This window comes from Amblyomma maculatum, chromosome 9 (genome assembly GCF_055883805.1).
Source record: "Amblyomma maculatum isolate TAMU_Amacu chromosome 9, ASM5588380v1, whole genome shotgun sequence".
Taxonomy (NCBI): domain Eukaryota; kingdom Metazoa; phylum Arthropoda; class Arachnida; order Ixodida; family Ixodidae; genus Amblyomma; species Amblyomma maculatum.
The window spans coordinates 114,492,793-114,506,166 of record NC_139352.1 but is presented as its reverse complement, the minus strand read 5'-3'; positions in this window follow the sequence as shown (position 1 = coordinate 114,506,166).

The following is a 13,374-nucleotide window of genomic DNA, read 5'->3' as shown; positions in this document are numbered from 1 at the left end:
AGGATATTATGAGGGAGAACTATGCTACGCTGCAGAGTAACGTCGGTTAAGGGGGAAACAACGTAGTCGCCATCAGGAAGGGAGGGAAAAGGTGACATGAGCACATACACAATGGCTTCTGGTGACAGACGAGTAAATGCAGCGGAGCGAAGCAGCGAAGACGATGCGTTGAAGTTTCATGAACTTGTTTGTCAGGACAGAGCGGCAGGTCTAGATGAAGCAGTCCAGAAGAACAGTCAACGAGTCAAGCAGTGTGTAGTTAAAAAGTCGAGGCCTAATATAGCATCTTGAGGGCAATTGGTGAGGACTGTAAATAGCACAGGGATGTTGCGGCCGGCAATGCTAATTCGTGCAGTAAACATACCAATAACAGTAGCTGTGTTGCCGTCCGCAACACGGATCGTAGATGAGGTAGTGGGTGTGAGGACTTTCTTGAGGCATCGGCGGAGCGAGGAACTGAGGACAGAAATGTGAGCGCCAGTGCCAATAAGTGCAGAAATTGGGACTCCATCCACAAGAATATCAGTGATGTTACGTCTAGGTGCGGTGGTCAGTACCGAATTGGCAGTGCGGGTCGGTAATGCAGCGTCACTCCCGGGCTCTGCATTCGCTAGTTTCCCGGGTAGATCTCGGCGTACGATGGAGAGGAGCGGCGACGAGGTACCGGTGAAGGGAATCGACGATCGCGGGGAGATGGAGATCGACTGGAGCGACGAGCAGTTGGGTCGGTTTCAGTGCGAGGCTCATCCGGTTGAGGAGGAAAGTGTCCAGGTACATCATAGGCGGGGCGGGGCTCGGCTGGTTGGGCAGCAAAGCGTCGAGGTCCATAATAATACCGACGGTCAGCGTTGTAATAGGAGCGAGGGTTGGGGAATGTACGGCTACGGCAATAACGCGAAGTGTGGCCGGCGCGACAGCAAATAAAACAGATTGGCCTGTCGTCTGAGGTGCGCCACTCTGCAGGATTGTGACCAATGTAACGACGTGGGGAGGCTGGGCCGGTGGTTGCAGCACCCACTAAAGGAACGGGGTGCGATGGTAGCTGGGGTGACACGGGGCTGGAGGAGAGGCCGACGTTTACAAGTTCCTGGCGGACAACGGCTTGTATCATGGCCACGGTGTCGGGGAGCTGAGACGGGAGTGGTGCAGAAGATAGGGCCTCAAGTTCTCTTCGAACGATCCGAGTCACGGTCGTGGGATGGGAGGGCTAGTGTAAAGGGACCAGGTCATCGCAGGATGATGTAGCCGCCGTGTTCGGAAGACGGTCAAAGCGATGTACGAGACGTCTTTGTTTTGCCTGCTCAAATTTTCGGCAGACTTGAAACGCCGAGTCGACAGTAGAGCAATCCATGCAGAATAGGATGTTGAATGCATCATCCGCGATGCCCTTGAGGATATGCCCTAACTTGACACTTTCCGGCATGGAGCTGCTGACCTCGCGACACAACGCAAGAACGTCCTGAATATAGGCGAGGTAGGACTCTGTGGGGGATCGAACACGAGAAGAAAGTTCCGTTTTTGCAGCAAGAGCCCGCCCAATAGGCTTCCCGAACAAGTCCTGAAGCTTATGTTTGCAGATGTCCCAGGTACAAGCTCTTGTTCAGGGATTTGGAACCATGTTCGAGCTGTTCCCGCCAAATAGAAAATGATATTGGCGAGCATGATGGTTTCGCCCCAGTGGTTGTTCCTGCTGCAGTGCTCATACTCATCTAGCCAGTCAACGACTGGGTGCTCGTCGCCATTAAAGATGGGAGGGTGGCGAATTTTCGAGAGTACAACTGGCTGAGGCGATGTTCCCGTGGTAGAAGCGCCTGCTTCAGAGGTCATCGTGGCTGTTTGTGACGTCGTTGGGTCCCAGGTGGGTGGCGGCCGCTGCGTGAGTCCAGCTTTTGGCAGCATAAATGGGCTAATCGGTGTGTACGGGGATCTTGATTCACCTCCACCAAGGTAATACGGGGCAGAAGGCTAGCACAGGAAACCACAGCAGGTGATGAGCACGTGTTCACAGCATAGCACAGCAGAACACAGCAAGTGTTCAGGCAAGCCCCAACAGTTGCTTTAGCTTCGTTAGCTTCGTCGTTTCTCACTCTATTTTCCATCGTCGTCCTCTTCGGTGGCATATACGCAACAATAGGAAGGAGCCTTATACTTTTTAGTGGACGCCATGGAATTATGTACACTTACACCTAATCATGTTAGCATATTTTGGTGTATTGACTTATAAGAAAGGAAAGACGCAGTGTATGTCTTTGACCTTCAAGGTTGTTCAAGATGACATCGCAAAACCCAAGGGTGCCCGCCGTCTTTTTAATTGGTTCATAGAAAAGGAAAGGCGCAGTAAACCGCGCCGTAAAGTTAAAAAGTTAAATTGGTTCACAGGAAGGGAAAGGCGCAGTAACTGTCACACTTGCTCTGTGGACACTCGAACCGCGCCGTAAGGGAAGGGAGGAAGGTGGGAGTGAAAGTGGAAAGAGAGAAAGAGGAGCCGTAGTGGAGGGCTACGGAGTAATTTCGACCACCTGGGGATCTTTAACGTGCGCTGACATCGCACAGCACACGACGCCTCTTCGTTTCGCCTCCATCGAAACGCAGCCGCCGTGGTCGGGTTCGAACCCGGGAACTCCGGCACAGTAGTCGGGCGTCTTACCACTGCACCACCCCGGCGGGGCAGCGCCGTAAAGGAAGGGAGGAATTTGTGAAACTGGAAGGGGGAGGTGGTGAAGGGTGACTGTTCCTGGTCCTACGGGGCTGGAACTGGTAGGTCAACGCCGCTTGCGGCGGGGGCTAGCCTGCCACCGAATTTTTTATCTGTTGTAGGCCGTCATTGCTCCCGCCACCGCTTAGGTGGTGGACGACGGCTGTTGCGGCGCGCGTCTTTCTCTCCCTCTTCTTTTTCTTTCTTCTCTACTTTCTCTCTTCTGTCTGCACGAGGCAGCGGAGGTGGCTCAGCCGCCCCGCAGGGGTGGTGCAGTGGTAAGACGCCCGACTACTGTGCCGGAGTACCCGGGTTCGAACCCGACCTTGGCGGCTGCGTTTCGATGGAGGCGAAACGAATAGGCATCCGTGAGCTGTGCGATGTCAGCGCACGTTAAAGATCCCCAGGTGGTCGAAATTACCCCGTAGCCCTCCACTACGGCCCCCACCTTCTCTCTTTCCACTTTCACTCCCACCTTCCTCCCTTCCCTTACGGCGCGGTTGTGGTGTCCACATAAAACAAGTGAGACAGTTACCGCGCCTTTCCCTTCGTATAAATCAATCAATCAGGTAGCTCAGCCACAGTGCCAGTAGCAGGCCCATGCATATACTTTCCCTTCTTCCTACAGATACAACTACTTTCTTCTGTCCGCACGAGGCAGCGGGGGTGGCTCAGCTACAGAGCCAGTAGCAGGCCCGTGCATTTTATTTTCCTTCTTCCTACAGCCACAACAACCAGGCTTGCGGCGGGGGCCCCACCGGGGTGGTGCAGGGGTAAGGCGCCTGACTACTGTGCCAGAGTACCCGTGTTCGAACCTGACCTCGGCGGCTGCGTGTCGATGAAGGCAAAACGAAGAGGCGTCGTGTGCTGTGTGATGCCGGCGCACGTTAAAGATCCCAGGTGTTCGAAATTACTCCGAAGCTCTCCACTACGGCTCCTCTTTCTTTCTTTCCACTTTCGCTCCCACCTTCCTTCCCTTACGGCGCGGTTGTGGTGTCCACAGAAAAACAAGTGAGACAGTTACCGCGCCTTTCCCTTCCTATAAATCTATCAATCAAGCTTGCGGCGAGGGCTAGCCAGCCACCGAATTTTTATCTGTTGTAGGCTGTCATTGCACCCGCCACTGCTTCGGTGGTGGACGACCGCTGTTGTTGCGGCACGTGTTTTTCCCTCTTCTTTTTCTTTCTTCTCTACTTACTCTCTCCTGTCCGCTCGAGGCTTGCGGCGAGGGCTAGCCAGCCACCCTATTTTTATCTGTTGTAGGTTGTCGTTGCATCCGCCATTGTTTCAGTGGCGGACGACAGTTGTTGCGGCGCTCGTCTTTCTCTCCCTCTTCTTTTTCCTTCTTCTCGACTTACTCTCTTCTGTCTGCACAAGGCTTGCGGCGGGGGTTACCACATACCATATGTCAAACACTCTCTCACACACTAAGAGCCGTACAGCCTCTACGCGCGCCATACTGGCCCTGGATATTCACAAGGCATTCGACACGATAAGCCATAACCATATCCTGACGACATTAGCCACCACGGGCTGCGGCACGCGCATATGGCAGTATGTTCGGGCCTTTCTTCAGGGACGCACGGCACAACTTTACCTTGGGGATATTGCCGCCCAGCCTTTCCCCCTGCCTAACCGTGGAACACCTCAAGGGGCAGTCCTATCACCGCTACTTTTTAACGTGGCCCTAGCGCCATTAGCAAAGGCCCTTGCTGCTATCCCAGAGCTCCACACAGCCTTATATGCAGATTATATAACCCTCTGGACAACAGGCGGATCCCTTGGAACAGCCCAGGATATCTTGCAGTCTGCCATAGACATCACCACCACCTATCTAGAAAACACAGGCCTCCGATGCTCCCCAACTAAATCGGAACTAATGCAGCTTAAACCAATACCCGGTGATCCCCCATTGAACTTCACATGTACGGAAACCTAGTGCCCATTGTGTCTCAGATGAAGATTCTCGGCCTTCTCATTAACAACGCACTTGATGCAACCGCCACCCTTCAACTCTTGCAAAGACAGACTAACCAGGTTGCTGGACTATTCAGGCGTGTGGCTGCGCGCAACCATGGGCTGTCGGAACGCGAAACCCTCAATATGACCAATGCGTTAATCATTAGCCGAATCACATACCACCTCCCATATCATATACTCACTCAGCGCCAAACAGAGCAGGCGGACATCCTAATACGCATGGCCGTAACCTCCGCCCTACGTCTTCCACGGACGGTTAGCACAGAACGTCTGCTGACCATTGGTACTCACAATACCGTGAACGAATTAATAGAAGCTCAACGCACCAACCAATTAGTCCGCCTGAGTCGCACGGAAACAGGACGGTGCCTACTGCGACAACTCCGTCTCAATCCACCCATCGCCACCCCACAAGTGCTACACCTTTCATGATCTCTCCGGGCACGCAGGATCACATATACCAGAAGCCCCTACCACGCAACATGGGCACTTGCCTTTATCAGGGAAGGCGGAAAGTTAGAGCCAGCTATTACACCAAAAGATACCGCAACCGCTCTGATATCCTCTATGTCGACGCGGCAGGGAATTCTAAAGTAGGATTTTTCACTGCAGTCGCTGCCTACGAGGATGGCAGAGTGGGGTCCGCCGCCACTATCCGAACTAATTCGCCTGCAGAAGCAGAAGGAGCCGCCATCGCACTCGCGCTTGCCCATTCAGCCATTGACGAAACCATTACCGAAATTTGTACAGATTCTCAGGCGGCATACCGCCACTACCTAAACGGCGTGGCGACACCGGCCGCGCATCATATTCTTACCACCGCCACCCCTCTCGACCGAACGGTTAATCTAACGTGGATCCCAGGGCATGCCTCGATCCCCGGTAATGAGCGCGTTCATGCGCTGGCTCGAGAACTCTCTACCCGAGCCCCGGATGATCAGGCACCCAACTCCGCGCAGGAGGCCGCATCGGTCCTTTCTACATACCACCAAATCACCACATTCTACAAACACAAGCGCATGACACTGCCACTACCCCACAGCACCTTGTCACCCTTATCCAGTGCTACATGGCGACAATTGCAGACGGATTGTTTCATCTCCCCCTACCGTCTCTCATGCCTTCACCCTGGCTTGCCCCCTCACTGCGACACCTGTGGCCAGCCAAAATCCTCACTTTTCCACTACCTGTGGGAATGTCCTTCCCCCCAGGCAGTGCCCCCTATCCCCCATCCCACCTTTTCTTCCTGGGAGGCTGCTTTGCGGACAGCTCAACCCGCCGGTCAGAAATGGCTGGTCGATCGGGCTCTATGTGAAGCAAAAGCCCGTGGACTCCTGGACTAGTAGGGGACCACCCTGGGAGACTTTTTTTTAGAGCGCAGCTCTTTGACGTCCGTTCCTGGATTTCGCGTCGGCGTCGGCCTGGTAACCAGCTCCGCCCCCCTTTCATCCCCCCAGCGCTAGCAGCGACCGACTGATACCGCTGGATGCCGCTGACGCCGCTAGAGAGTCAAGATAACGTGACTGCATAGAACACTGTCGCCGCCATGCAGAAAGAGGAGGGGAGGGCCCCCCCTGTTCCTGTGTGGCGGATAGGGTGCTCTTCAGTTGCCGACGCGCCGGTTATTTCACGTAGGCCCCGGCACGTCGACGAATACGTGACCACCTTCCCACGGCTAGACCTGGTTCTTGGCGCTGCGGAAGCGAGGGTATCATACTGTTTCCGTCGGCATCGCCGGCGTTGTCCCTGAAACCAACTCCGCAGCTGGGGTTGACTCACTATTGGCGTCAGCAGCATCAGTCAGTCGCTGCTATCTCTTCCCTTCTCTCTTTATCGCGTTGTCCGCTTGCTGCGCGCGCTTCTGCCCCCATCGTTTGCCGCTGGGTGTACACGCCGCCCCCCTCCCCCCTCTTCCTGCGAGTCTCCGGTTGTCAAAGCGCCGGCTCGAACTTAATTCCTTTCTTCGCTCCTCCTCCAATGCAACCCCTGTGCGGTGGCAATCAGAGAGCCAGATCGGTGGCGGCGGATCTGTATATGTGCACCGCCCGAGCCGAAATTGCCGCTGCCGTTCGCCACTGCGAAATTATCTGCCAGTTCTTTCTGAGCCATGAGCGAGACGAATGTTGACATAAAGACAAACGGGAATTTCTTCACACTTATGCGGGAGAACATCCCGTTCCTCTCGCTCGTAACGCGTCCCACGGCTGTGACAACCTCGCGAGGCACTTGTACAGATCTCGTCTTTGAGAATCAAGCATTGGTGTACCAAGTCGAACATATATCAGTCTATTTCTACGACCACAAAGCTTCCTTAATGACTGTCAAGAACTGTTAGTGGAGTCTTTGTTAAAGGAATACGTGTGAAAAATAAAAAAAAAATTCTGTGATAGCGCTACATGTGTTGCTCGATTTCTTTGCCTCAATCTATCGAAAAGGTGAAACAGCTTATTTGCTGCGCTCAAATTTCGCATTAGGAAGTAACGTAATCGTCGGTAATTTTTTGTTTTTATTAAATAAAGTTGTTTCCATCCATCCATCCACTCGCTGTATGCAGACGACATTACCATCTGGACAAACGCCGGCTCGGACGGGTACATAGAGACTTCCCTTCAAATGGCAATTGACACTGTCCAGGCCTTTGTCCAAGCCAATGGTCTTTCTTGCTCGTCCCCGAAATCAGAATTACTGATAATCAGAGACAGGAGGGTGCGCCGGCCCATCCAAGACTTACCTGAACCGATCGCGCCCCACCTGAATAACATTTCCATACCTTCAGTTCCGACCATCTGTGTCCTCGGTATGATGGTGCAGAATAATACCGAAAACACGGAGGCTATCAAACGTCCCCAGGTTACAGCCCATCAGATAAAGGGCATCATTTGGCGCATTGCCACTCGCCGCCAATGCATGAAAAGGAGGAACTTTGTAGGATTACCTATGCTCTTCTAATTAGCCGCACTGTTTATGCCTTCCCTTACTACCACCTACGCCAGGATGATGAGGAAGCAGAACTCATCGAAACACATAAAATCGCCCAAATTCACCGCCTCTCGCGCACCAGGTGTGGTCGCCTTATACTTGACCGCTACACGTAACTCCTATCGGGGATACATATCACGCAGCTCCCCTTTCTATAGGGGTCTACAGCCGCCTCATAGTTAAACCCATTCCCAAGAATATGCTGGCTGGGCGCCACGACTCACGCCGTCGAATCAGGGCCGAGACACTTGACACCACTTACCTTATAGACGACCACGCATGCTACGTGGATGTAGCGAGGCAAAGCGACAATATCTATGTGGCATGCGTAGCCACGCCACACTCCACACTTGTTACTGCTCACGGTTAGCGTTCCCTCTCCACCACGGCGGAGGAAACTGCGATCGCGTTGGCCATCGCCGACCCACGTACGCACACAGTTCTTAGTGACTCTAAACGTGCGATTCAAAATTATTCGAAAGGCCTTATCTGCCCAATCGCCAAACGCATACTCCGCGGCCGCACTCCAGATCATAAAATCTGCTTAGTCTGGGTACCCGCTCCCGCGGGGAACTCTGGGAACGAAGGGGTGGACCGACTAGCCCGACATCTAACAAACCGGGCGGGCGGCTCCGCGGATCCAGAAGCCTTGGCCGAGGCCCCCTTGACTTTTTGCCGAAATCACCAACCTACACAGAGAGACGAGACGACGCTTCCTACCTCCCCATCCTGACCTTGAAAGAGCGCAGGCCACCATGCTGCGTAAACTTCAAACAAATTCTATTCTCAGCTATTCGAGATTGGCACTGATTACGGACGGGGACTACGACCCCATTTGCACCAATTGCGACTGTGCAGTAACGGCCACATTGGCACACACCCTTTGGGGATGTAGGGGAAGACCACCCCCTCGTACTTTACTGCCAGCTTCCTCCGAGGAGAGCTGCGATCAACTTCTTACGCGCTCAGACAAGAAGACGCAGCTGGCGCGTTTCTCGTGGGTCCAGAGCGTCGCCCCCACCTGGGGGCCACGCCAGGCCGACATGCCCTAATTATTACTCTTTGGCATTAAAAGTTGTTTCTCTCCACCACCGAAGCAGTGGCGGGTTCAATGACAGCCTACAACAGATAAAATTCGATGGCAGGCTAGCCCCCGCCGCAGTGCCAACGGAACGTACTTCTGTAATACCGCCAAAGCCGTTCAAGATTAATTGATTGAATGTCCTTTATGTATTGGGAAGGCTCATGGCCATGTGTGGGGGTAAAGGGGAGTAGACAGAAGTTTCTATCTTTGCACAGGCCGTCACTCAAATCATATTGCTCTGACCAGACCACTAAGGGCAAATATACTTGGCAAATATCATCTGTATGTTAGCATGTTTCTAGAAGGGAATGGTAGTTCAGGCGGTAGGGTTTGATCTCGGAGCGTCCAGCAGAAAAAGCAGGGCAATCCCAGAGTAGATGAGATATGCCGCCGTGCGTTAGAGTCGGCCATAACACGTGGCGTGTAAGCCACATGGGCGATGAGCTTGTTCAAGAAGACTTCTTGACTTCGGGTGAGGTGGGTTTTCCGCATAAAAGGTGAGTCTGGTGTGGCCACCTGCATGCGATGCTGACTGAGGTTACGAAGACTGGTCCGTGTATAGTGCATAAGGGCAAGAGAAGGGGGTGTGTTGCCCGCCCAAGGTCGAGTAAGGATGAAGCAAGCGGGGTGCGGAAGTAAATGTGGACATCCCACCTGCCAAGGCAGCCGCGCCGCATTGTCCCCTGATTCGTCCGAGTGACCTGGGGTCCATTTAATAACAACAGTTCTGGTCGCGAGTTGGTGGCGTTTAAGGAGGCGCTGTATTGCCGTAGAAATTGCATTTTGCGAACCCGGAGTAGCGATTTCCTTGTAAGCTTCAAAGGAATCAGTAAGAATACGTATTTGAACCAGTTTTGGAGCAAGGCACGCCTGAGAAGGCTCCCCAAATCGCGAGGAGTTCAGCATGAAGAGGGGTACCTTGAGGTAGGTGGCAGGCATAAGCGCCTGAAAGGGAAGGGTTGTCATCGCATACCCAGCCCATAGATGCAAATTCGCTTGTAATTGAAGCGTCGTTGTATATGTCAGTCGTATCAGGGATTCGCCCTTGTCGGTGAAGGACAGCGAGGAGCTCCCGGAGAATGACACAATCGCGGTTTATAGGTCGGCGATGGAGGCGTGTGACCACTGGCATCTCCCTAGGGGGAAGAGATGCATATAGGGCTGGTGTTTTGTCGTTACGCTGTTCATACCATGCCAGCAGGTGACGCCCTTGCACAATGTTCTCTAGACGAAGTTCGATGACGCGTCTGTGACTCGGTAACGATGGCAGCCAGCGGTGGAAGAGCGACCAAACGCTCAAGTTCAGCTATAGGAGTGTGCTTAGGTAGGCCGGTAATAGTGCGTAGTGTTGCGCGACGAAAGCGCTCGACTTTATCGAAGTCAGTCTTCGACAGTTAGAGGACGGATGTACGGATGTGCCATAGAGGATTTTGCCGACCTCCGCTGCTCGGGCCATCGCACGTCAGGCAGGTTGCCGAGCACCGCCGTGCCAGTTGGACAGGCGACGAACAGCGTGTAGCAGTGCAGGCCAAAGGCGTTGTAGCTGATGAACCCATTTCTGGGGACTGTTGCAGCTTGAGATGCGCAGGCCAAGAATGCGGATTTGCCCATTTGAGGAGGTGATGGTGTTGCCTCCGATGTGAAGATGGATCTGCATACTGGAGTTGGTTTTATGTTTTCCGTCGATACTAATCAATTCTGTTTTATGTGCAGCGAGTTCAATGCCAATTTTGGTTAGTGTATCTTCAAGACAAAGAAGGGCCGCCTGAAGTTCAGTCTCCATAGAATATTTGTCTACGTAATCCGCTGCCTCAGTCCAGACGGTAATATCATCGGCATATATAGCGAATCTTGCGCTTGTGCCAAGCTCCAGATTCTCGGCGACGCGTGTCATGGCCAAGTTGAACAATATGGGTCCGAGAATGGAGCCCTGATGTACACCTCTATCCAAGTAATAGGTTTTGGGTACCCATCCCGCAGCTTTGCCATGTAGCTGAATGGGTCTAGATGTCAAAAAATTACAGATCCAGATTTGGACACGAGTACTAGGAAAGCGTTTGGCGAGTTCCTCCAGGATAACCTCATGGCGAACATTGTCAAAGGCTTTGCGTATATCGACAGCCAGGAGATAGTCAAGTAGCGCTTTACGATGAGCTCTATTCAGAACTCTTCGCAAAAGCCAAAGGCAGTCATGAGTTCCGAGGTTAGGGCGGAAGCCGGCTTGAGTGGGATGAAATCCAGGACTGACGTATTCAATGTAGTGACTAATTCGGGTATTGCAGCAGGCGCTCGATGAGTTTACAGAGATGTGAAGTCAGGCGATTGGACGCAAATTACTAGGAAGTCGAGGGTTTTTGTCAGGTTTAGGGATAGGAATAAAAACAGATAACTTATTGAGATCATCCGGTACCGTTCCGGTCTCCCGATAAGAATTGATGATGTCGAGAAGGGCATCCTGGGCTGCCGAGTCGAGATTAAGATTCATATTTTTCCTGCATACTGTACATTGGTTTATAAGAAAGGAAAGGCGCAGTACAAAAACCACTAGTTCTGTGGATACCTGAACCACGCCGTAAGGAAAGGAATAGAGATGTGATAGAAAGGGGAAAGAGCTGTGCAACTGCAGTGGACACAGCGAAATCGCCGCATCTTCAAAAACCGCCTTGACACCTGAGCCGCCAGCGCCTTGTGACGCAGCGGAGCCAAGAGAAAAAAAAATGCACAAATAACCACGTTCTCCTCCTTCTTCTGGTCGCACTAGTCATGGTTGCTAGCATGCGAATTGAGGTCAATCTACTGTGGTAATCCATTTGTACGAAATAGTATTCACTGAAAACTGAATTCTGAAATAACACCGAAAAGTGTCTCCCGAATTTTGAAGAAATAAACAGTCAAACTTGATAGGGCACCGTAGCTCTCCCTCTCGCCTCCATCGAAACGTAGCCGCCTGCTTTTCCATCGAAGCGAAACGGAGGCACCCGTGGGCTGTGCGATAAAAATAATGATAAGGAAAGGCGCTGTTTCTGTCACACTTGTTCTGTGAACACCTGTACTGCGCCGTAAGAGAAGGGAGGACGGGCAGAGGTGGTGAAGGGTGGCTGTTCCTGGCCCTCGGGGCTGGGATATCTTAAAGTTCGAGTGACTTTAGGATATCTGGTAGGTCAACGCCGCTTGCTACGGGGGCTAGCCTGCCACCGAATTTTTATCTGTTGGAGGCCGTCATTGCACCCGCCACCGGTGGCTGGCTAGCCCCCACCGCAAGTGGCGTTGACCTACCAGTCCCAGCCTCGTAGGGCCAGGAACAGCCACCCTTCACCCCCCCCCCCCCCCCAGATTTGTGTCTCGGAGAGTATAAGGTACGTGTTTAACTGAAGTGTAGTGCAATTTCTTGGCATATGGTTTTCTATCAAGATTTGTGTCTCGGACGGTATAGGGTACGTGTTTGATGGAATTATAGTGTAATTTCTTGATAGAAAACGAAACGATACGTCTAATCAGACGCATAGCAAATCGCAAGTCGGGCATGTGAGAAGCAAACCTCCTAGGACTTGTACATGCCTTTGTCATCAGCAAGATCGCCTATGCAGTCCCGTACTTACACCTTGCCTACTGCGAGAAGGCTAAGATTGAAGCAATGATCAGGAAGAGCATAAAAACAGCCCTTGGTCTCCCCATCAGTACGTATACGAACCAGCTAATCAAGCTGGGGCTGTACAATGCGCTGGAAGAGGTGATAGAAGCCAATCAAATCTCCCAGTACAAAAGACTGGCAAAGACCTGGACAAGAAGAAGCATACTGCTAAAACTAGATATTCGATACGAAAGCCAAGAGGACCAGAAGACGGATGTCCCGATGGAAGTCAGGAAGCGACTCAAAATCCCCTCGCTGCCACGAAATGCATCCAGAGCATCACCAGGAAAGAAGGAAAAAAAGGGCGGAAACGCTGCAGAAGATATATCAAGGAAGACAGGACGTAGTCTTTGGCGACGCCGCCGAGTATGTGGAAAGGCATGTTATGGTGGCAGTAGTGTCAGATGAACAAAATCTAATAATAAGCGGCTCCGTTACGACGAGTTTAGCCCACACGGCTGAAGAGGTGGCGATTGCACTTGCGATAGCAGGGACAATGGCTACTACAATTATAAGTGATTGCAAAACAGCAATATGCAACTTTCTCAAGGGAAGAGTCTCTCCACAGGCAAAAAGGATACTGAGAACATGTCAGGATGATAGAATAATCCGGCTAATATGGGCACCAGCCTACTCCCAGCTTCAGGGAAATGAGGGAGCTCATAAGCTTGCCCGCGATCTCACCTTCCGGGTAGGCTTTGATCCCCAGTACACTCTTAGCAGGGACAGGCTACTCAGCTACAAAGAGATTACAGAGCATTATCGACTAAACAGGTTAGAATACCCATCGGCAGATAGGACACTAAATAAGATCCAAGAAAGCATTTGGAGGCGCTTACAAAAAAGGACTTTTCCGAACCCAGCTACTTTAAGTCAGTGGTACCCAGAGCAATTCTCAGATAGGTGCAAACTATGTCAGGATAAAGCGGATCTGGTACATATGATATGGACGTGGCCAGAAATTAAAAATATACGTGAACAGACAAAAACGGCAGAATTTTGGGC